The sequence below is a fragment of the Ursus arctos genome, unplaced genomic scaffold (assembly GCF_023065955.2).
Source record: "Ursus arctos isolate Adak ecotype North America unplaced genomic scaffold, UrsArc2.0 scaffold_2, whole genome shotgun sequence".
NCBI classification, from domain to species: domain Eukaryota; kingdom Metazoa; phylum Chordata; class Mammalia; order Carnivora; family Ursidae; genus Ursus; species Ursus arctos.
In genome coordinates, this window is record NW_026622874.1 from 75,269,667 (window position 1) to 75,291,134 (window position 21,468).

Sequence of the window (21,468 nt, forward strand, 5' to 3'; positions counted from 1 at the left end):
TCTCATTGCTCAGATGTCGCCACTGTTGAGATTTTTGAAGTACTTATTTTCAGTCTTTTATCTTTGTATGTCTGTGTAAAACAAATTTGGATCATTCTGCGAATATCATTTTGCATTCTCCCATTTCACTTGGGATTTGGGATTACATCATGAGCATTTTTGCATGTCGTTAAACACTTTGCCTTCTCAGTCTTTGTGGCCACATAGCGTCCCCTCCTTGCTACGGCCAGGCAGTATCGTGTTTCATTGTTACCACTGCCGAGGTGACCATCTTTATGTGCATGTATGTATGTGATTCTAATGATTTCTCTAGAGTCTGCTCCTACAGAGAGAGTCACTAGGCCACTTAAGGCTCTTGGCAAAGATGACCAACACGCTTTCCAGCAGGACCACGTCCATGGCGGCTTTGTGGGTGCCCCTGTTTAGCGTCACCCTCGCTGGTACTGAGTGGTAGCATCTTGCTGTCTGCTAATTTGATGACAAGTGCTGTGTTTCTGTAATGGGATTTTTCCCAGGTTTTAACCATTTGTGGTTTGCTTCTTGCTATGAACAGTCCATTTGTTGTCAATCTTGCTATTTTTTTTTTTTTTTAAGATTTTATTTATTTATTTGACAGAGAGAGAGACAGCCAGCGAGAGAGGGAACACAGGCAGTGGAAGTGGGAGAGGAAGAAGCAGGCTCCCAGCAGAGGAGCCCGATGTGGGGCTTGATCCCAGAACGCCGGGATCACGCCCTGAGCCGAAGGCAGACGCTTAATGACTGAGCCACCCAGGCGCCTGTTTTTTTTTTTTTTTTTTTTTTAAATCAGATTTTTAGGCTTTCCTATTTTTGATTTAGTTGTACATAAGAATTGTAACACTTGGGCCGTTTTTGTGGCAAATACTTGTTTTCCCTTCATTTTTCTGTGTAATGTTTTTTGACCTATAGCATTTTTTAATTTTTACCTAATCAAATCGGTTGACTTCGTTCATTTGTCCATTGATTTGGAAAGTTATTAGAGCTCCTGAGAACTAGTGTTTTCTTCTTTGACTTACTTTAAATTTTTAAGTCTTTTTAATTCGTTTGGAGTTTGTTAGTGTAAGATGTAGAGAGAGGTTCTGACTTTGTCCCCAGTCTCTCCCCCACCCACTTGCTAATTAAGCAATTAGTTCTGTTTTGTTTAGTAACACTTATGCCTTAACTAATACTGTTTTAAGAGGGAGTTTATTGATTTAGGTAAAAAAGAAAGTTTTTCTGACTTCAGGCAATGCTTGATCAAGGTATTGTTATTATTAGGGCCTAATCTGTCTGTGCTTGTATATCTGTTTGTATCTTTGTTTCTCTCCTTGTTTGTCTTTATTTCTCTCTCTCTCACTCTCTCAACTTTGCCATCATTGGACATGTCAGGCTGCCACATGGCAGTAGGATGATTGCAGCAGCTCTGGGACTGGGGTCCTTTAGTTTGGGTCCAGTGTGGGAGAGTGGGGAGAGCCCCTGCTTCCGTGTCAGGGGACTGTGCCCATGTTTCCTGGGGTTGTACTCACTCCAACATCCCCATTTGAGAACCAGTAGCTGGCAAGGGAGACTGCAAGGCTCTAGTTGGCCTGGTCCTAGTCACATGCCAGCCCTGGAGCAGAGCTAGGGTCAGCCCTTGGGTGGAGTCAGCGGTGAGTGAAGAGTGGGGAGAACCAGCTTCCCGAACAGAAGTTGGGTGTTCTTTCTCAGAAGGCGAGGAAATGGAGTCTAGGCTTCCGCTATGCAGTGCACGTGTGTTGTAATTTTGTGAGTGGGGGGGCATTCACTGCTAGCATACCTTGAGAGAGCCAAGGGCAGGCAAGGGCCTGTTGGAGAGAGCTAGCAGCGCCCTGACTTTTTCAGGAGAGGGGGTTACTCTCAGTCCTGACCCCAAATCCTGTGAGCGCTGATACTGCAGCCCTCCTGTCTTCTGTCTGGAAGGCTGCTCTCTCTCCTGCTGTCCCTGGCTACGGGAGCACGAGGCTGCTAAGTGTCACGAAGAACAGCATCGATCCCAGGAATTCACTGAGGTCTGCTTCGGCTGCCGTCCGTTAGTACCAGAGGTTCCCCATCACAGGTAGTCTGCTGGAAGATGGAGACACCCATGGCATTTTTGCAGCTCTCCAGCCGCGGATTTCACAGACGGCTGAAGCAGAGCGGACAAGAACGACCGTGTTGCTGCAAAGCGAGCTGCTGGCGGCTCGTCAGCCCGAAATCCCAGCAGGACCTGTTAGCTTATGGGCGACTCAGGAGGAGGCAGAGCGGGCACTTTGAAGAAGGCCGTCAGTAAACGCTAAAGCAAGAGGTTTAATGGAAATTTGTCACATTGTCAAAAAGGAAAGTTAATTTTTTATGCTTTTTTCCTCATCACTTGTGTTTCTCCAACACATAGTTCCACGTCCTTTGTGTTCCTGTGACAGGTCTTGCCAAACTTCTCAGTAAGGAGCTCTGTAATTGCGTCGTCGGTGGGCTCAAGGGACGCCTCTTGTCTGTTCAGGAATGCCGATACCCTGTTTGGACCTTTATCCTGGCCCGCACACCTGTTGGGCGTTTAATTGAGTTAAATAGTTGTGTGGTTGGGTTTCGGGTCCATCCATTTAGAAGACAGCAGAGACCTTGGTTCTGTCCTCATGGGATCTGGGCAGGATCTCCAGCACCCATCCTGTGGGAGGGATAGGGCTAGTATCTGTGAAGACTTCCTCTCTCTGTGTAAGGCCAGCACATCCGCATCTATTACCTAATGTCGCAGAGTCCGTTGTGGCTCTTGGAGAGGTTGGGCTCTCACCAGCATGGATGGTGACAATCCCCAATAGTTGGAATTATTCTGGAAAATGCCTTGGGGAAGGTAGCATGTCACGGGTGCTCCAGCTTACAGCAGTGGAACAGAGGGTGGCTTGTGAGGTTACATCTCGCACCAAGTGGCTGGTGGGCATGTGAGAGCGAGGCTGTTGATAAACACCCACACCTTTGTCAAACCCTATAGCCTCTCTGTTGAGTAGGAGCTTCAGACTGCGAGAGGCATGTGGCTGCCGACACTCCCGGGGAGCGGCAGTCCGCACGTCTGCTCCGCGTGTGTCCTGGCACGCAGGCTTGACGAGTGGGGTTGTGGGGTGGCTTGTTTTCTCCTTTGTCTTTCAGTGCAGGCCTGGCCTCACACGTCCACACTGGTCCATGTGCCTAGCTGAACACGGATGAACTAAGTGTGCTTTTGGTGCCACTCTAGAGCACATGCTGCAGGGAACCAAAGCCTGGTACCCTGACCCAGGGCGTCACACAGCTTGTGGAGTGAGTGCTGGGGGCAGGTTTCCTGTCTGGCCCAGCAGACCTCTGAGCCCCAGCTTCTCCTGCTCTGCTGTCTAGCTGTTGGTCTTTTTTATCTGCCTGGCATCTCCTTTTGCAGTTGGTAGTATCATCTGATGCCTTGTGATGAGTTTATTTATGGGTACAATAGAGCACATTGGGCCAAGGGTTTCACGGGATGTGAAGTCATTGGGTAACTTGACCGTGATGCTGGTGGTTAGTCTTGCTCCCTCAGGGTGATAAAGTGGGTCTAGAATTTTGAGAATGGAAGAAGATTGTTTTTTCCTTCATGTTTTCACATAAATCACGAATGCTAAATAGAGTTTCTTATGCTTCTTAGAATCAAAGTCCTCTTCTCAGTGCGGATGGGGACCATGTAATCTAAATGGAAGATGGTTTACCATTTTTGAGGAACCGTTCCCCATCTCTGAGAACGGGCTGCAGCTGGCGGGAGTGACGGGTTAACACGGAGGATGGCTGGTTGATGCTGAAACACACATGTGCCTAGCTCCTGAGCCCCGTGTCTCACCATTTGTTACTGTTACTTAATTTGAAATGACAGTTTTGTGTTCTCAAAAGAACAGTCACGTTTCTTCTTCCAGATTTGTTGTGGCAATTTATTAGCAGATCTAATTATAACGTTTGTTTGGTGTGGCCTAGGTGAGGACCCACCCAAGTGGTAACAGCACTGCTTTAAAAGCAAGTCTGAAAGGGCATGTTTTTCTTCTAATGATACAGAACGTTGTTGTTGTTTTTTTCCCCTCAATAAAAATTGCTCCTTTAGTAAACTTTAATTGAAACAGTAAACTTTAATTGAAAAATGTTTTGCTTTTTTGTGGATCATATATGTGGTGGTTGAAGGCTTGGGCTTTGGAATCTGTTAGTCCAAGGCCTAATCCTGGCTCTGCTGCTTATTAGCTGCATGCTCTTGACTGGGATGTGACGTGGCCCAGCCTCAGTTTCCCTGTCTGTCAAATGGTGTAATAAGAGGAGCTCTTCGCTTCCTTCCCTGTGATAGGCTGTGACAGTGGGTGTCAAGCACTGAGTACGGTAGCCCCCACCTCCCTAGAATCTGCCCAACAAGTGTGGCTACTATGATGATTACTTTGTTTTAATTCTTCCCGTTTGCTTGAATTTTGAATGACAGTGACAACTTCTTAGCTTCTAGCATAGGAGATGGTGACTTTTCCTAGTTAAATTTGAAGGAAGATTTACCTTAAACATTTAAAAAATACAGTGCTTAAAGATATTTTACCCCCCCCCCCACCCTCAAACTGAAACCAGTGGTTGACATTTAGCCGACATCACTGTTCTGTCCTCCCTGCCCCTGATTAATGGTGACTCGGACCCTGGTCAATGAATTCTGCAATAAAAGCTGTTTCCTGCAGGAGCAGCATCTGTTCCTTTTTTTTTTTTTTTTTTTTTTTGGAAAGAATGAGTTGGCTGCTCTGGGGCAGGCTGGTTTTGTGGTCAATGGTGTGTTCTGGAGAGGTGAGTCGGTTGGGGGGGGGCACCCAGAGTTTCTGCTGCAGGAGCTGGTGGTCTTGATGGATGGGGGACGGGTTACCTGTCTGGACTTCACAGCACTCTGACCTTGGATTAGTAATTTCCTTAATGTTCACCTTTCTCATCTGTAAAATAGGGGTATTATTAACAACGTTCACTTTGTAGAGGTTTTGTGGAAACATAGGTGAGCCCAGAAAAGGGAGTGAACACCGTGCCTGGTGTATAGTAAGCTTTCCATAAACGGTAGCTGTTGTGTTTTTATTTTTGTTCTTATTTTCCTTGTAAAGCTGTAATGGTGACCCAGAGGGTAACTATATGTGTTGACCTTGTCATCCTTTTCCTTGGAATCAGCAATTTGGACTGATGGAGGTTAATACTGAAATAAGTTAGGTGTTAAAATAAGGTGGTACCCTTATTTCAGAGAAGGGCTTATCTCTTGATGTCTCTAAGAAGAGGTAGCTTGCCGAAGTTCTGACATAGGACTTTGGATGGTCTGAGGAAGGGACAGGGTGCTGGTGGGGACAGAACTAATCACAGTTACAGCGAATCCCACCTCCTTTTGGCTGGGTCACAGCTCGGAGGAGTCTGGATCAAAAACAGTGCTAAGCTTGATCATTCATGATTGAGTCTTGGAGTCAAAGGGTATCCTTTCAGTATCACCAGCACAGAAGGGCCAATTTGTGAAATTGTCTTCTGAGAAAGATGACCCCAGCCCACGGCGGTCACTGTCAAAGTCCACAGCTGCAAAGGATCATCTCGGGTCTGGGGGTTGGGGGGCGGGTCTGGCCTGGCTCCTGTGAGGAAGAGCTGTTGGAGCTTAGGCCTGAAGAAGAGGAAGGCCTTCCCCTTCCCACACCAGCTTTATCTAGTTGCCTCCTCGGTGGAGAAAGCCCGAGGCAGGAGGGGGACAGGTGTCAGAAGCCCTGAGAAGCGGCTGGTGCGGTTGGATCCCAGAGTAGGGGAATGGGGTGGGGCCCAGTGCACCCAGAGCCTCCCTCCTAGGTCCCAGGAAAGGGTCTGATCTTTATTTTAAGAAAAATGGAGTGTCTTTGAAGAGTCCTAAATAGGGATCAGGTCTGCATTTTGAATTTGTCACACCCTCCCCACTGTGGGGAGAGAATTGAGCAGGAAAAAGGCCTATGTGGGGTGAGCTGGGCCAACAGCTCACCCCACGCCAGCTACCGTGGTTGGCACTTGGGGTGGGGACGGGGGGAATTCAAGAACATCAAAGGATTTGGGAGCAGAAACGGACAGGACCAGGAGTCCATGCCTCACATTTTTAGACAGAGCTCTTTCTTATCAGACTATATTCTTCCTTTAGTCTCTCTGCCTTTGCTTCAATTCCCTGGGGCCTGCGCAGTCCATTTCCTTCTGCTTTTCCCTGGAAATGATTCTATGGGTAAAAATAAATATTTTCCAACTTTGAGCAGCTCCTCTTCTAGATGACGCGGGTAAATGAGTGACTGAAATGCGCAGTGATTTGTAATGAGGAAGGAACCAGTGGGCCATGATTGACCCAGGTGCAGCGTTTCCTCCCGGAGAGCCATTGGTTCCACGTTCCATTTACAAAATGCACAGCAGGGCCCGAGTTCTGTAGTGGCTTTACCCAGCAGAGCATTGCAATATTGTTTAGTTTATTTTGAGGCCCAATTAAGGCTGAAAAAGTCCCCCTTCCAAGCGGTCTCCAGACTAGGTTTGCTTTTCTGTAGTTGGGGTTCCTTAGGTTGCGAGCTCAGGAGGTGCCATTAGAGCGTGTCTTAAAAAAGAACACCACCTGTGACGGCAGCCACATATGTTTCCTGTTCAGCCTCGCGGCTGTGGAAGAGTGACAATCTAATTTTCATCTCCAAGAAAGGTAGACAAGGGCGAGACCAGCGCTCTGAGCCTGTTCGGCTCCTCACAGCAGCTTTTGCTGGGGGCCTGCTTCCACTCTGGCCACCCCTTCCCTATGGTCGCATCTTCGCTGCCACAAGGGGAGCCTTTGAGAGTAGAGGTTGGGTCCTGTCCTCTCTGGCCTCTTGGGCTTCCCTTCAAACTTAGGACAAAATTAGGTCCTGGGCATGGCTCTCACAGCCCCACATGGTCTGGCCCTTCCCTCGTCTTCCTCTCTTTCACCGTCCTGCCCCAGACAGCCCCTCTCCTTCCCCTCTGCCGTGTTTCAGGCTCAAGACACTTGATCTTGCTGGCCCTTTGGTCTGGTATGTTCTATGTACCCTTCTCCCCTTTTCTTTCGGCTCTTCACTGAAGTTATCGCTTTACCAAGAGGCTGTTCTGTTTGAGCACGCTGACATAGCTTCATTTTTCTGTGTGGCTCTTGGCACTGCCTGACATAAAAACGAATTTATTTGTTGGCTTGTCCGACTCCCCGACTAGAATATAAGCTCTCTGGGGACTGGGGCCTTCTCTCTTTTCTTCTGTGCTGGGTCCTGGGCCCAGACAGTGACTGGCGCGCAGTGTGCTCTGTGAATATTGCTGAGTGAGTAAGCACTTGAGAAGCACCCCACTGGGTACTGTGTGATCACTGCATGATCCCGTTGGTGAAAGTAAGGCAATGTTTCTGTTACCTATTTTTGCTTAACAAATCACCCCAAAAGTTAGTGGCTTTAAACAACCACCATTTTATTTGCTCACACTGCTGCGAGGCTGAGATTTAGGTGGGGCACAGCTGGGAAGAGTCGTCTGCTGCCTGTCGCCTGAGGCCTCAGCTCAGGGACCTCAGAGGACTTGGGTGGGGGGCCAGGAGGTGGGGTCTGGGCCAATTCGGCTAAGGCTGCTGGGTTGTCACTAGTGTTCTGGCTGGTGGCCAAGTCCCTCGTCCTCCTTCACGTGAAGTCTCCGCCTCGCTTGGGCTTGGGCATACCTGGTCATCTCAGACTTCTAGGGGAGCATTCCCAAAAGACAAGTCCGTTTGCAAGGCTGTCAGGCCTCTCCTTGTCTCACACCTGCTAATGCGCCATTGGCAGGAGCAAGTCTCATGGCCAAGTCTGAGTCTGCGTGGAAAGTGACTGCACAAGTGCAGGGATATTGGGAGGGGTGGTTCGTGTGGGTTCTCACCACACAGTCTGTCACTGTGTAACGTGTAGTTAAAGGGACAGAGTTAGAACCAACCTGCTGGGTTTGCGTCTGTATTTATCTACTGTCCAGTGGCAGGACTTTTGGTAAGTCACCTGATTATTCCGTGCCTGTTTTTCTCATTTATAAAATGGGGTGGAGGTTACTTCACAGGGTTGTTACTGAGTTTGAATAATCTGTGTAAGTTCTGACCACAGCTCCTGAACTGTAGTAAACACTAGATAAGCCAGTGGGTGCCCAGCACCCGTCTGCCTGCTGGACTGCTCTGCGCTCCCATTTCCCTGTTCTTGACTTCACTCGCTCTTCGTTTTATTTATCAAAAGTTTATTAAGCACCTGCTGGTTACCAGCTCAGTGCCTGAGTTCTGGGATGCAGGAGATCCTTGTGGACCTTGCAGGAGGATGGGGAGGGCAGACGAGGTCAAGAATCCCCCTCAAAGTGTGAGGTGAGCCGGATTTGAGAGCTCCAGAGCTCGGGGAGCCCAGAGTGGGGGACCCTCACCTGGGCGGTGGCGGGGATGGGCAGGGAAGGCTTCCTGCGGGGAATCACATAAAAGAATTCTTGAAGGATAGGGTAAACGTTAGTGGGCAAAAGGTTAAGGTAGGTGGAAGGGTATGTGTAGCGGTGTGGAGACAGGAGGGGGGACATGGGGTAGACAGAGGACTGAGAGAATCGGGGCAGGAGGGGCCGTTGGTCCTGCCCCCGACACACACCTGTGCTTCGTTACTTCTTCTCAGTCCATGGGTTTGAGGCGTCAGAAGAAGAGATGTTGGTGAGAGCCCCAGGAGAGCAGCTGCAGGTGGTCAGTTGGTCCTCAGGCTAGCAGGGCCTGGCAGAGAGAAGAGGGTTTCCAGAAGGAGTGGAAGTAGATGTCAGTTGGTAAGAGCTAGCCTAAAGTACAGGTGGATGGGATCAGGTGGCTGGGAGATCGTTCTGCATCTCTGCCTTCTCGTGATCTAATGCACTGCCCATGTGCTTGATCTACTGGGTGCAGGCTCAAAGGGCCTGATACACATCCTTAGGCTGTAGTTTGGAAACAGATTGTTATTTGTTTCCATTCTGTAAATCCTTACTTGTGATAAAAGCAGATCTGTGTGCAGACAGTTGAATCATTGGGTTGCAGTTGACCCAGTTGTAGAGCATGGGAGGTGGAGAGGGCAGGGAAAGGGCTGTTTGGGTGGTTCAGGGTAGGTTTCCTGGAAGTGGTGACATCTGGGAGTCTAGTCTGCATCCAGTGACATAGTGGGAGGTTCTCTTCCATGAGCACTCAGGGTCACTCTTGGCTTGGCACGTGGACAGCTGAGCTGGGGAACTGCTGGGGAAAATGGCACAGTGGGGGCTTGCCCGCTGCTCCTCCTGAAAGCCCCCGAGTCCCTCTCCTGACCTCCAGGCCCTTGCCCATCTGTAAAGTGGGGGCAATAATAGTTCCTGCCTCATGGAGCTTTTTTCAGATTTAAATGGGATAACGTATGGCAAGGACTTAGAACAGCAGTAAGGACTTAATAAATATAGTTGTTTTCATGGCCATTGATATTACAGATCCCTAGTAGACTGCTTTTTAGGGTTTTTTCATGCCTAAACTTGATGATGCAGAAGGCATTAAGTAAATATTTTGAAAGACAATTGCGGCACTCCCACAGCTCTTGCTTGTTGTTACAAATGTTCCATAAATATTTCCGAAAGAGAGTTCAATGACACAGAAAACTGTCCACAAGCCCCATCCTGAAACCTCAGAGTGACAGATGTAAAGGAAACTTTGACACCCCTACTCCTACCAGGTCCCAAAGCATTTGAACTTCCCGGCTGTAAGCTAGAAAACTGGGAGCTTCCAAGAAAGTCTGGAATGGGGTTCCGACTTGGCAACCTTATCCTGTGTCCTCTGGACACGTCAGCCATACCTGGCCCTCTTTCCCACCGGCTGCCTTCTTGACTTCTTGGGAATTCTTCCAGTCTCCAGAATGGGGGAATGTATGTACTTGATAGGAGTGATGAGAGCATTAAATCAGGTAACGTAATCACACTATGATTTGTGCTTACCGACTGTCTGTGAGCAGGGGCTTGCCTCTGTTTCCACTAGTGCTGTTTGTCACACCTGTCCATAGGGGGCGACCTCCCACACCTGCCTCAGTGTCGCCTTTGGGTGCTGACAGCCGTGCCTCGGTCCTTCTGCATCTCTGGGAAAGCACTGTGCTTCCCTGGCTCACACCTTGAAGAGGTAGCAGCCACTTGAGGGGCTCTGGGCGCCCAGCCACACAGAGTCTTTGGACCACCAGCTGCTTCTCCAAGTGGCGTGGTGCCTGCAGCGGGGGAGCAGCTGCCTGTTCCAGCTGTGTGATTGCTCGTCAGGTGCAGTTGAACACCAGCGTAACAAATCTTACTCCTTCATCCCCAGCCGTCTTTCTCGGATCTGGACTGCCAGCTGGAGATGACGGGGGCAGAGGGTTTGTGTGTTGGGTTTGAGGAATTTTCAGACCCAGGTGGAAAGCTGGTGGTATTGGGGTCTCTGGGTCCTCTCTCTGTGTCTGGCAATCCCAAAGAAATGGTCATGTGTTCATTCAGCTGGTGCCCTCTAACCCTGCCACGTGCTGAGCAAGTTGTGAGATGAGCGAGACAGAGATGGCGGGACACAGTCATTTGGGCCATAAGCCTTTGGTGACCACGTGTTTACTTAGAAGTATTCGTTTATTCTTTCATTTATCTTTCATTCATTTATTCCTTTTTTAAAGTAAACATTCATTAGCTGGTTATCATAGTCCACTCCTCTTGGAATTTGGGCTGTCAGTGAACAAAACAGAAACACACCCTGCCCTCGTGGAGTTAACCTTCTAGTTGGGGGAAGACACCCAGTCATCAACAAAGAGGATAAAAAAGGTCTGTCAGAAGTTGATAATTGCTTGGAAGAAAAGTAATAATAGAGCAGGCTAAGGGGGGCCGGCAGTGTGGGAGAGGACGAGCTTCATGGAGAAGGTGGTGTTAGAGCCCTGGCTTGAAGGAGGGAGCAGTGGCCATCAGGTAGGGGAATGTTTGAGGCAGAGTGGGGGGCCTGGTAACGGCTTAGGGCGCGGGTATGCCTGGCATGTCCCAGGGGCAACAAGGGGTGACTAGGAGGAGGTGAAGTCACAAAAGCTTCTGGTGGGTCAGATCCTGCAGGGCCTTAGGAGCTGCTGTGAGGAGGTTACATTTTTTTCTGTGTGGAATGGGAAGCCACTTGGAGGATTTCAAGAGAGGAGTGTCACCTGACTTAGGTTTTTGAGGGTCACTTTGGCGGCTGTCTCTGGAGACCACAGTGCAGGGGAGCAGGGGTGGTAGTAAGGGGAGAACAAGGAGGTTATCACAGGAATCCAGGCGGGAGGTGATGACCGAGAGCTCGGTGGGTGGTCAAAGTGGTGAGAAGTGGCTGGGCATTGACAGTGGAGCTAACAGGATTTCTTGGAACTTGGGCTGTAATGTGTGAGTGAGAAAAGCAGAGGATGGCTGCAAGGAATTTGGCCTGAGCGACCAGAAGGATGCCATTGCCGTTCACCAGGATGGGGATGATTTGGGCAGACCAGGCTTTGTGGGGGCCAAACAGGAGTGCTGGTGCAGATGTGCTGAGTTGGAGACAGTAGGACATGCTAGAGGGGACAGGAAGGAGACTTATCTATCCTGGGCTGGAAGTACAGACATGGAAGGTGCGGACAAATTAAGATACTTAAAGCCCTGAGATTGGAGATGCCTGGGGATGTGAGTATAGATGGGCCAGAACTGAGCCCTGGGGCCTCCCACGTTTGGAGCTTATAGGAAGAAGAAGGATGTACCAGCAGAGGTGATGGAGAAGGGAGTGCCTGGGGAGGAAGGGAGACACTGAGAGTGGGTGTTCATGAAAGCCTAGTGAAGAACATGCTTGAAGGTGGAAACTGTGAACAAGTGTCAGATGCTGCTGATGGGTCAAACGAGATGGGAATAATCTAGCAGACTAGAATAATCTAGTGGCCTTTGGAATAATCTAGCAACAGCCAATGGTGACATTGACAAGAGCAGGTCAGCAGAGCAGATGGGGGAAAGCCTGGTGAGAGAGCATTAAATAGAGGAGCTGGGAACAGCTAGTGTGGGCAGCTCTCCGGAGGAGGTTGGCCACAGATGAAAGCAAGGAGTTGTGGCAATGAGGGCAGGGGTGTGGAATGAGAATTTTTTTTAGTAGGCTCCATACCCAGCATGGAGCGCAATGCAGGGTTCAAACTCACAACCCTGAGTTTAAGACCTCCGCTGAGATCAAGAGTCGGACGCACAATGGATGGAGTCACCCAGGCATCCTGAGAGTTTTTTTTCTTTTTAAATAGAACAATCAACATTGACCCCACTGTTTATTCACTCCATCTGCTGTGCTGCTGTCTTAGAGTGGGGAGCAAGACCCACTTCCTGAGTACGTGGGCTTTACATCTACTGGAGTAGATGGTGGAGGGGACAGGTGTGACCCTTGACCTCTCCCTGTGTGCGTGACCACCCGTCTGGCTTGCTCGGCTGGGTTTCTGATGACTGAGCCAGAGCACTTGCTCTTCCTGCCCAGCCTTCAATTCCTCCTCTGCCTTCCCTGTTGTATTGGTTTCTTCTTGCCGTGGTAACAAACGGTCAGGACATTAGTGATTTAGAACCATGCAAATGTATTGTATTACACTTCTGGAGATCAGAAATTTGACACGGTCTTTCTGGACTGAAGTTGAGATTTTGGCAGGATTGTAGTCTTTTCTGGAAGCTCTAGGGGAGAACCCATTTCCTTGCTTGTTTAGATGTTGTGGCAATCATTTCCAAGTGATTGTAGGACTGAGGTCCCCACTGCTTTGCTGGCTGTCACTGGGGGCACCCCTAGCTCTGCAGCCCTCTTCCAGGCCCTGCACATGCCGCTGCGTCTCTGGGCCAGTAGGCCCACTAACTGCTCGTCATGCTTAGAATCTGACTTCTCCCTCTGCTGCATCTCCTCTGTCTTCGAGCCGGAGAAAGCTCTCCTCTTCTAAGGGTCTCCGTGATTAGAGGGGGCCCACTCAGGTCATCCAAGATGATCTCCCCACTTCAAGGTCTGTAAGGTGCTGTGCTGGGCATTGCGTTCACAGCTGCCGGGGACTCAGTGTGGTCACTGTGGGGAGCCAGTCTGCCTCCCACGCTTGTCTCCATGAGTGCTACCAGCTGGTTGTTCAGATGAGAGATCTTGGGAGTTAGCCTTAAATCCTCTGCATGCTTCACCTCCCATTTCTATAAGGAGGTCTTGTCTGCTCCAAAATGCACGCCAAAGATAACCAGTGCTTTCTGATCTCGCTGCCATGTGCCTGGCTCAGGCCACCTCCATCCCCTCCTGGAATGCCGTAGTAGCTCCTGACGGGTCTCCTCTCTTCCAGCTGTGTTCTTTTGCCATCCATAATTCACATGGCAACTAGAGGGACTTAAAAATAAGCAAACAAATCGCATTATATGACTTCCCTGCTTGAAATCCTTTACTGGCTTTGCCTGCTCATGAGAAGAAGATGGAAAATTCTTCTCATGGCCCCAGAGGGCCCTGTGGGATCCAGCTGACACCTGCCTTCTGTGCCTGTCACTGTGCTCCTTGTTGTTCATGCTTCAACGACACCGGCCTTCTTTCTGTCCTTGGAGAAGCCCCCTGCATCCCATGCCGCAGCATTCACCATTCCTTTGCCAGAATCTTCTCCCCGATAGTAGTTCCTAACTGATCTTGTCTCCTCAGAGAGGCCTAATCTCCTCTTGTCTAAAGAGCTCTTCCCCCAAGGCACTTCCTCCGGATTATTAGATTTTGCATGGCAGTTGTTACCCTCAGAAATTATCTCCTTTATTTGCTCGTTTGCCACAAACCACATGTAAGTTCTCGGAAGGCAGTAGCCTAGCATGTCCTGCTCCCCATGGGATCGAGAGCATCTGACCCATGGCCACCAGTCAGTGTGTATGTACGTGTGAAAACAAGAGGTTGCAGCATTAGAATTCTAGAACGCTTTTGGAGAATGAGTTGTGTCTCTAAAAGAAAAAAATGCTTTCTTCTTCTACTCGACTCAGAACACTTCTACTCGACTCGCAATACTTCTGACGCCAAATGTGTGGGGATTTTCACTGTACCAACCAGTCCCCGAATTTGGGGACACCGCCGGGGTGTTCTACAGTGCAATTCAGTTCTGATAAACTGGAGTTAGTGCAGACACCACAGCCTACGGGCACGGCCGCCGCAGACAGCCTCCATTTCAGATGCAGTCTCAAGCCGTAGGTCTCCACCTGTGCTTCTGACCAGCTGGCTAAGAATTGGAGTTCCTACCACCCCTTCCTCGGGTTCAGTAATTTGCTGGAATGGCTCACAGGACTCAGGGAACATTTACGTGTACTGTTTTTTTAATGAAAAATATTACAGAGACTATAGTGAACAGCCAGATGAAGCGGTCCACAAAGTGAGGTTTGCTCGGGTCCTGAGCACAAGAGGTTCTGTCCCGTGAAGTGGGGGTGCACCCCCTTGCTGGTATGTGGATATGTTCATCATCCCTGAAGTTCCCTGAACCTTGTAGGTTAGGGGTTTTAATGGATAGTTGATCACATAGGCACGATGGATCATGAACTCTATCTCCAACCCTTCTCCCTTCCACCAAGGATTGGGGGTGGGACTGAAGGTTTCTAATCGTAGCTTGGTTCTCTCGGTGGCCTGCCCCCATCCTGTAGCCCACCAAAAGTCACCTCATGAAAAGAAAAGATATTTGTCTCAGGAAATTCCAAGGGACTGGGGAGCTCTGTGTTAGGAACTGGGGTCCAGACGTGTGTGTGTGTGTGTGTGTGTGTGTGTGTGTGTGTGTGTGTTTTATATTATTATTACACAGTTTATCTGCCTTTCCACCTTACTACCTGGGAGGAAGAACTTTTTATCTGCCCATGTCACATGGGACTTGTAGTAGTTTGGGAGTTAGTTCACGCATCCGACATCTCCTCAGAGGTGCCAAGTATGGAGAGAGTGGTTATTTCTTTATCTAATACACAGACATCCTAGGGGACTTACAGCCTCCCTTGGGAAATTTCCTTGACTCTCGGTAAGGGGAGGACTTGACTCTTATGTCATTATCTGACTATAATAGTCAGGTACAAAGAAATAACCACAAGCAGACCAGAAACATCCCATCACTACAGCGAGGTGGATTCAACCCTCCGGCTTGGCATGTTCCAGGCCCTTCCCCGGATTCTTCCTTCTCTCCTTTCTGTCCTCTGCTTCCCTCAGATCTTCCTTGCTTTGGGTTCTTAGATATAATGAAGATTTCCTGAGAAGTTGTCAGGGTTGCAGAACATCTCTGTGGGCCGTTTGAAATAGCCTCCTAGTTTGTCATATATTATCATGTCGTCCCAAATATGTCAAAGTCTGTTTCTCACGTGGGAAGGAAGCACACACAGCTTCCAGCTGTCCAGGGAACTGTTGAGAGCACAGAGTGATCACGGCCAGGCCACCTGGTCCTTCTGCCCCATCCGAGCAGAGGCCGTGTGGACTCCCTCCCAGCATGGGTCGGGTTGGTGGGGTCACTTGCGGACATGGCGCCCTCCCTCTTTCTGCCTGCCTTCAGCTAGAACAAGCCTGAATTACGCTGCGTGTGGGGAGTGCCACGGTGGGTCTCTGGCTTCCCTCACCCAGCAGCCTTGCTAAGAGCCATGACTGAAGGCCCCCTGCCTGGTGAGCTTCATGGAGCCCTGGGGAGCCCTGGGGAGCAGGGTTATCTGAGCTAGCCCTTGTAGGGTCGCGTGTGGCTCCTGGGGTTGAACACTTGAATGTGCTGCTTCTCCTGTTCCCTAGTTACCGTCTATAGGACATTTTCTCATTGCTTAATGCATTGGTTCTCGTACTTAGTGTGTGCATTCAAATTACCTGAGTATTTATTAAAATGCAGCTTTCTGATCCTCCCCTCAGACCTATTGAATGAATTCTGGGAATGGGGCCTTGGAACCTGCATTTAAGCATTTCTCTCCCATCCCATCCCTGTCCAGGTGAATCTGATGAGGGTAGCCCATGGTCCACCCTTAGAGTGGCGCCAATCTGATGGACCTGCCTGTTGGGTCACATGATGTCCGTGAGCACCCCGCCCTCCTCCCTCCCAGAGGTAGCAGCCCCTCCTGCCCCTGCTGCATTTGCCTCTGTCCTGCTTGCACCTCTGCTCTTCCCCACAAGCCTCCATTTTCCTTGTTCTTCTGTCCCCTTCGGAGGCAGCTGCCATGCTGAGACTCCTCCTGTGCTTCTCGGTGACCCCTTTTTTCTTTTCATGGTGACTTGACCTTATGGCATTTTTTAGAATTCATAAGGGACCTGAGTTTTCAACAGGAATTCTTTTCTAAACCAGTCAGTCATGTCCCCCTACTCCCACCCCTGCCTCTTTTCTCAAAACAGCCATGACCTTGAGTCTCAGGGATAAGGATTTTTCTTTCATGTTTGTGTTCTGGGCGTCCTATTTCAGCCTTGACATTGCTCTGTTGTGGGTGCCTGGAGCAGAGACAGATTTTGAGCTTTCAACATAAATTGTGTGAGCTTTAAAAAAAAAAAAACTCCCCTTGACAAAATTCTCTTCCTTAAATCTTTTGTTACTACTGGCTTTTGTTGACCGGCTTTGTACTTCCGGCCTCAGGTGTGGTGAGCGTCCTTGTACACTGCTTGAGGTGCCCGCTGGCATTACCTGTGGGCTGGATGGGTCACTTCTCAGAGCCCAGCCGTAGGTCCCTCACCTTGGGGGTGTGGAGCCCTGCCCCGCAGCTTGCCAGCCTGGCGGCTTGAGGTCCTGTCTCACTGAGTGTGTCCGTTTCAGCTGCCTGGCATCTTAGTCCTCCTGCTGGCCTGCCTTGGCCTTTTTCAGTCCGGTGCCCGGCCCCGGTGGCTGTGCTATGAGCTCAGGCTTGCCATCTGCTCCAGACCTCCCTTGTTTCCTGTCCTGTGTCGTCTGGATCTTGCAGGCTATGAAGGGAATGTTAGAGCTGAAACTGACACGCAGTACTCTGCTCAGTTTCATTCGCGAGGACCCTGGGGCCCATGACAGTGAGGTGGCAGTTCAAAGCCACAGAACACTTGGGAATCTTGGCCGGGGGGGGGGGGGGGGGGGGGAGGGGCAGGAAGTCTTTGTTATAGGTATGACAGTGTAAGCTCTGCATACCCTTCCACCCAGCAGCTCAGTTCCCAGGAGTTCAAAGAAAAATCTATACACGTGCGCAAACACAGGCACCAGGCTGTGGACTGTGGCCTTACTGGATCTGGAATCCATTCCAGAGCCTGGTGGAAGGGATGGTGGTTTTGCCCTCTGGTGGCTCCATGATGAGGAAGGAAGCCTGTCTGCCTGGGCTCATGGGGTGTGGTTGCCCAGGCTGGCTGTGAGTGACGGGTGGCTCTGCATCAAGTGCCATTCAGGTGATAAAAACCCAAACCTGCAAGAGTGTGTATGTATGTGTGTATCTGTGTGTATAGTCCAGGAACAGCAGGGAGGGAACAGGCGTTGGGGAGGGGGCGGCGGTGACGGTGAGGATGAGGTGAGGGGTGCATGACACTCGCTGTGCTTTATACTTAGACATTGGGATATTTTTTTATTGACATAAAATTCATGTAACATACAATTCGCCTGTCTTACGTGCACAACATACTTCCAGCGTGTTTACCAACATGTGCGATCATCACTTCTCTGTAACCCCAGAAATTGTCATTACCCCAAAAAGACATCCTGAATGCATTAGCGGTCACTTCCCACCCATGACAGCTAGGAAACTACTTTCTGGTTCTCTATGGATTTGCCAATTCTGGACATTTCATATATCTCCCCCCACCCTTGTAAAGTGCTTACAAGAGTACCGGGCACTTGTAAGCACCCCCTGCTTTTGGAAAGCAGGATGTTCCTGTGAAACCCTCTGTTAGCTGAAGTGGTGTCAGGTGAAGAGCTTCCCTGCTTTCTAGAAGTTTGTGTCCTTCTCCTTGGCATTCACAGCAGACCTGCATTAGAAAAGGGTTCCTTTCCTTTTCTTTTTGTAAAAGGGAGGGCCTATGGACTTCTTTTGGTTAGCAAAAACAGGTAGTAATGTAAGTCTTTTGTGGAAGCAAGGTAGCATAATGCGAACTTGGGGAAAGTGGGGTACCTGTAAACAGAACCATGCTGTACGTGGTCTCTGGCATCTGGTTTTTTCACTTAGTGTAATGTTTCCAAGGCTTATCCATGTGGTGGCATGTATCAGTATTTAATTCCTTAAATTTTTCTTTTATTTTTAATTGTGGTAAAATATATATAACAAAATAGACCTTAAAGTGTTTTGAAATGTACAGTTGGGTGGTATTAAATACTTCCCGTTGTGCCCCCTTCCCCACCGTGCATCTCCAGACTGTGTCATCCCGGCTATGCCTATTGAACAGTAACTCCCCGCCCCTCCTCCAGTCCCTGGACATGACCTTTCCACTTTCTGTCTGACGAGTCCAGGTACCTCATGTAAGTAGACTCCCACAGTATTTGTCTTCTTGTGACTGTGATTGGCTTATTTCACTGAGCCTAATGTCCCCTAGGTTCATCCGTGCTGTAGGAGGTTATGATTAACCTCCTTTCTAAAGGCTGAATAGTATTCCATTGGATGTGTGGGCCGTATTTTGCTTATCCATTCATTCACTGATGGACACTTGGGTTGCTTCTGTGTTTTGGCTATTGCGAATAATGCTGCAAAAAACATATGGATTCTCTCGGGTTGAATTTTTTTAAACAACACACTTGTGCTCATGTATTATTTTTGAATTTATAACGAAATGGGAAATAGGAAATAAGTGGTCGTGTCTAGAATGTAAAGCCTTCTGGATTCTGAGAGCCTTTTCTGGTGTGGTGCCCTGGCACGAGGGGAAAACCGTCCTCCATTCGGGAGCAGCACCCTCAGTCTGAAGCTTGCTCAGGCCTTCCCTCTGGAAGCAGAAATCCCGTCAGTCTCCACCAGGCCAGACTGATGGGGTTGCAATTCCTGTGGAGTGGTGTAATGCAGAGGGTAAGACTGCTTCCCTCACTTGCAGATGGGAAAGGAGGATGAAGTAGGTTCGTGCTTGTAAAGCACTTACGATAGTGCTGGGCACTCAGTAAGCACCCCCTGACTATTAACGGCTGTGAAATGACTGTTGTGTCTTCTCTTCTTGGATAGTTGCCAATCCACGAGTAGTTGTGTGGGCCAAGTGGGAGTGGGTGTCTGCAGTCCTTTAAGAGAATAGAAACTGTCTAGAAATACAATGGGTTATCCTATGACCTGTTGGCTGGCTTGGGATTTATACCATGTTCCCGTTCCTTAATTGGCTGAAGCCTAGTGTATCTACAAGGGCATGAAAACACAAAAATGGATTTTTTTTTTTTCGTGCAGTGAACATGTGTTACTTTTATAATTTGAGAAAATAAACTTACTGAAGAAATGGAGAGGAAACAGAAAAGATTTGAGAGCCATGCTAAACGGGCCTTGTCAGTTAGATGGCTTCTCCTGTAAGAGTAGCCAATGTTGGTTGACCGAAAATCTTGGTAAGTTGGTACATTCAGACTCAAGAAGAGGTGTTGGTCAGCCAGGCAGGAAATACTGAGAATCTGACTTGTGTCCCATCTGATTTTGAACATTCTGTGAGTTGAGAGAAACAAGATGGAACCTTGAAGGACCTTGTAGTCTAGGTAGACAGACAAGGTCACACACCCTTGCCACGTTTAGAGCCTGCTTTTGGCAGCAGGCCCCTGCTGGTTGCTTCACCTGCTGCCTTGGATCCTCCCCTAGCACCCTGCAAGGTGGGTGAGACGATTGCCCTCTTTACTGGCCAGAAGACCGGGCTTCGGTCAGCCGAGCACTTTGCAGAAAGTGGCCAAGCTGGGGTTGGAAACGAGGGGCATCTGACCGCAGCTCCTGTGCCTTTGCTCTGTGACGTCTCTCTTACTATATTGACATGTTTCCATTTCTAACTGCATGATATGGAATGGGTTAGGGTATGACACCAAATCCTAGAAGTGAGGCAGTTCAGAGAAATCATCCACACAGGCTTCTGGAATTCCAGGCATCTCTTCTGAAGAGTGGGTTGTACAGTGATGACCCAAGGAAGTTTTCGATTCCCATAAATCCAGGGTTTACAGGTAACCCATTTCTGGCTCTGATGTATGTTGCCGTGCTGTTTGAAGAACAAATTGCAGAAGTCACATGTGATTGTTTGACATAAAATGATTTAAAGGCTTAGAATGAAAATACTGATTGCTCTCTACTCCTACAGCCCAGGTTTCCAAGGTTGACAGCTTGGGTGTGCCCTTTTTCCTTGCTCCGGCAACCAGGTACTCACCTAGCTGCTGTCCTTCCTTACTGTTCCTTCCGCCCTCCCTTCTACCAAATAGAACCATACACATTTCTGTGACTAAATTAATGCTTGAACCTCAACATATTTGTGTTTTGAAATGAGCAGTGTAAAATCCTCTGGAGCCATCCATGTCACCGTGTCTCGTTGTTGACAAGCTGACCCTTGGTGAACCTCCACAGAGTACGGTCTGGCCCCAAAGTTCTGTTGAGCAAACACACGCACCACTTAGATCAGGGCAAGAAATCACGGTGTCTGGCATGCCTGGCTGCGTGTTTCATTCCAGGAGAAGAAGCGGTTTTCACTGTCAAACTGCTTTTCTTCACTTAAGGGGAAAAATGGAACTCTCAAGTTTCTCTCAGAGCCTCTGCTGGGCTCCATCACATGAGCAGGTGAAGATGTGCTTGGCGAAGGGTGTGAAGACAGTTCTGGTGTATGCGGTCGTCATTCCCAGCTGTCCCTGTGCGCGTGTGACATATTTAGATGATGTCTCGGAAGAGAGCCGCAGCATCTGAACAGGTGAGCATCTTTCTCTGGAAAGACCCGTGCAAGATGGGAGCTTCTAATGAAGAGACTTTTCTGTCTTGTAAAAAAAAAAAAAAAAAAGGAAGGTTCTTAGTGCACATTCGTCTTAAAAAGTTTTCCTACTTTTAATGCTTGGAATGTGGATATAGAATACTCCGGAGTCTTCTCTTGTTGAATACTTGCGAGAGGTGCCCTCTCCATTTTACAGAGGAGGAAACGGACACTCGTAGAAATGAAGTAGTAAGTCTAAGGCCTCGCTCTACGTGGTGGCAGAGCCAACATTGGAAGCTAGGGATGCCCTGTGTGTCTGCCCATACTTCCAATCGCACCTAATTCCTCGTCTGTTATTAGAAACAATATCCGTACCTCTCAACCTCTTGATTCCTGGTCCTTAAATTGAGAGATACAGAGGACTGTGCATTCTTCTGATCTCGTAGATCTCTTTTGATCTTTTGATCATTCTTTTGATATCCCATATTAGAGCATTCTTGGGTAACATTCTCTTTGTTTGAATATCACCACACAAGCCCCCTGTGCTTGTTTTTTGTTTTTTGTTTTTTGCTTTTTTTTTTTTTTTTTTTTTTTTTTAAACTAGAGAATCCTCTGTGAGGTGGGTGGATTTATATCAGGGTTTTGAAAAATTGGGTTTCAACTTTCTGGAGAGCTGGAAATTTATAGTATTCTTATAACATGAGGCAACCAAAAATGTCAGGGGGTGTGTGTTTGCCTGTAGGAAAGTAGGTCTCCTTTGGAGTTTTGGCACA

The 21,468-nt window shown here is 48.8% G+C and overlaps 1 protein-coding gene across 2 annotated transcripts in view; it reads left to right on the top strand.

The window, feature by feature from the left end:
- The window catches only part of SNX29 (sorting nexin 29), a 511,081-nt gene that overhangs the window by 229,572 nt on the left and 260,041 nt on the right, over window positions 1-21,468 (top strand). The window contains exon 15 of one of the 2 annotated variants that reach the window (XR_006411828.3): window positions 20,511-20,698. The exons of the other annotated variant lie outside the window; for it this stretch is intronic. The gene's annotated coding sequence lies outside the window, so the exon portion shown is untranslated. The remainder of the gene's footprint in view (window positions 1-20,510; window positions 20,699-21,468) is intronic. 2 annotated transcript variants of the gene reach the window in all.